This window comes from Haliotis rufescens, unplaced genomic scaffold (assembly GCF_023055435.1).
Source record: "Haliotis rufescens isolate VD_foot unplaced genomic scaffold, xgHalRufe1.0.p SCAF_18, whole genome shotgun sequence".
Lineage (NCBI taxonomy): Eukaryota > Metazoa > Mollusca > Gastropoda > Lepetellida > Haliotidae > Haliotis > Haliotis rufescens.
In genome coordinates, this window is record NW_025963868.1 from 26,382,041 (window position 1) to 26,385,505 (window position 3,465).

Consider the following 3,465-nt stretch of genomic DNA (forward strand, 5'->3'; position numbering starts at 1 on the left):
GCACTGCGGCGCTTCAAGTGTGTAATGACTTTAATCTGTTAAATCAGGAAACAGTTCATGCAGGAAGTTATTGATTTTGATTGACGCTATGCAACGATGAGACAGGAACATACCTATACACTTAATGTCTTTCCTGACATTGTTTAATTGTAAGTTTCAATAAAAAATAAACTTTTCTTTTGATTAAGTTAGTTAGTTAAGATTAGTTAAGATTTTGGATTAAGTGCTTGCTGACATTGATGATGTTTGAACAGCAGTTGATAGGTACATATACATGTACATCAATGGGAACTATAAGCATATTCAAGCATGCGTAGGGTGTTGGCGGGTGACGGATCGTAATTTGGTGAATGTTGGGTTCAAAATAACGACAGTGCATTGACGGAAGTTACTTTGTGTCCGGCTGAATCGTAGATAGAATTTCCATGGGCCACTGGACCTCTAGGGACTTATGCAAATGCTAACAAAACATATCAGTTTTATCTGATCATGTCAACAGTCGTGTTGGCATGATGATCACTTTGTGCTTTGTCTACATTGACTACATTCAACAAATGTACCCAAGTTGTGGTTCTGTGTCATAACAGACGCCGAATAACTCACTTGTTGGAAGAGTCAACTAAAATAGGCATCTGGAGGTCAGGCTCTAACTTGGCTTATGGGATTTCAGTCCATCTGTATTCCGTGGGTCATTGTTCGCAATTTCAGTCACTGGTTTGTCTGGTCCAGATGTGAATTTTTATGGATCCTGCGTGACTTAAATGGATCACTGTCAAACATTATTCACCCATGGACCTACTTAAGGTAACAGGGAATGAAACAGTAGCAGAATGTATACACTCCTGTCATCTTCATCTTGTGAAGCGATGTTCTGCACTTGGCCATCCTGATGAAACCATGTGTATATATTACGCAAAAGACATTCCTGCATACCGTATACTTTGATACTACTTGATGTACCACATACCACTGCATGTAGAATATATTTAAACTGACGCTGTGACCCTGGTCATGTTGATCCGCTACTCTGAACTGCTTGTCAAAAGGGGCGTATGTGAATTGGATCGGGGGTGAAACACTGTAACTTGGTTGATTGCGTGTCACTGTAGTCACTCTTACTCATAATACCAACTACTGACTTGCATGACTCTTTTATTTTAAATCAAATAAATAAACAAACCTCACGCATGAGCCATATGTACATTGACATAACAAACGCATAACTACATGCGACATTACTTTAATTTACTTTGCTTTGATACACGTGGCTGTGAGTATTCTGTTTGCTGTCCTTTTCAAGGAAATTATTGAACTCACTGTTGTAGGATGGAGTTGTGAGCTGGCCCATTATTGATTTTCTTTATTGGTGGACATGTGCTTGTTCATTTTGTAATGCAAATACTCTTTGAAAGTAGAATCATTTTCCGTGAAATACGGAACAGTGGGGAGAAATCTATATTTAAGATTCCCAACTTCCTCAATTTGGTTGTCGATGAAATCCAAATACATTAAAATCATCATTGTGGATGAAGTATCCCTAACCATGAAAAAGCATTCCTCGATGACAGTTTATTATCTTACAGAGTAAATACATATACTGAACTGCAAACGAAACGTCACCATGGACAAATATATGAGAAACCTTATTTGTCCAAAGACTGTAAACATACTTTGAGATACATTAAAAAGATGAAACTTGGCAAAACTGATCATCAAGGTTGGAATTTAAGTGTCCAATATTCTTAAAGTGAAACGCAACACTAGTTTCTGAGAAAATGGCATCGCAAGTCAGTATCTCGTGTGTCCGCCATGTGCATTGGTGACTGCCGTGCAACGTCGATACGTGGAATGGATCAGGCGGTTGATGACGGCCATAGGCACTTGAACCCACACTCTAAGGAACGCCTGACGCAGTTCAGCTGCTGTTGTCGGCTTTGGTCGGACGTCATTCAGCCGTCTTTGAATCTCGTCCCAGAGGTACTCAATTGGATTTAAATCGGGACTAAGGGCAGGCCACCGCATGGTTCTGATGCCATTCTGCTGGAGGAAGTCTTTTGTTGCTCTCGCAGCGTGGGCACGTGCGTTATCATGCTGAAACTCGTGGTTGCGGCGACGTGCCAAATGAGGTATGGTGTGTGGTCTCAAGACTTGATCAATGTCCCGCTGTGACACCATTGCCTCTCCCTGGACCGATGTTCTGGAAGACCACAGGTCCCGATCCTCTGTGCAAGACCAATTCCACCCCAAACCATGTTGCTCGGATCACCCCACGAGTCTCTCTCAACAACACAAGTATCCGAATACGGTTCCACACGGCGTCGCCATACTCTCTCTCTGCCATCTGCTGTTAAGATATAGTAACGGCTCTCGTCTGAGAAGAGGACTCTTCTCCACTGCTAGTGGAGACAATGCTGGTGCTTTGTTGCCCACTGAAGACGATCCCGGCGATGACGTGGTTTCTGAATGGATCCTCGGTGTGGCCTGTGACAGTGGAGGTGTCTGCGCGTCAATCATCGATGCACGGTGTCCACACTAATGTGTCGCTGGTGTATCCCCATGGTCTGTCGAGCAGTTTCCGCAGCAGTAACAAAGCGATCTTGAAGATGCTGTCACACAATCTGACGATCCTGACGTCGGGTGGTAACCCTTGGTCTTCGAGTACGTGGTCAGGCATCTGTAGTGTTGGTGGTCTTGTACCGTTGCTGGGGCCTGTATATGGTCCTTATGTGGACCTGAAATGCATTGGGTACTTGCCGGGCGGTTTGTCCAGCTTGCAATTATCCAAGGGCCTGGTATCGCTGATTTCTTGTCAATCTTGGCATTTGGTAGAAATTCAATAACGAATGAATGTTATCCGATCTGGGTGGATTTTTATTGGGCAAGAAATGGGGAACGCATGTGCATTTCAGTTTGCACGGAACTCACGTGCATCGGGTTACCATGGCCGTTGCCGTGATGCGTTTGGGCGATCGGTTTTATTGTCATCTGCTTTGTTTTTTATCATCAAATTTCATTTTTCTGGACAGGGTTATGTTAAATTTTAGAAACCTTGACAAAAATTACCCAGATATTTAAATGACAACTTTTCATGCAATGTTACTTGGGGTGATGTTTCTTTTGCGGCTCAGAATATTTGATAAAAATTGTATAATGTTAACAAAATATGTTCTGCAGTCCACACATTCCTGGCAAATGAAGCATACTGAAGAAAAGGGCAAATTATTATCAAACATTCAAAATTCAAAAGGAAGCTGGATCTTTCTGTCACAGGTTCAGATAGAATGAAATCACTTCATATGCGTTTGGAAAACTCGGCATGTGTCAGTGTTCCCGTAAATGTTTTTCTTTACTCCCTAAACTGTTAGATAATGTATAACATGTCCCACACGCTGATCGTCTCTTGCGCTGCATCATTGGAATGCATCATTGCATCAAATATATGCAGAATGTCAACAACAAAAAAAG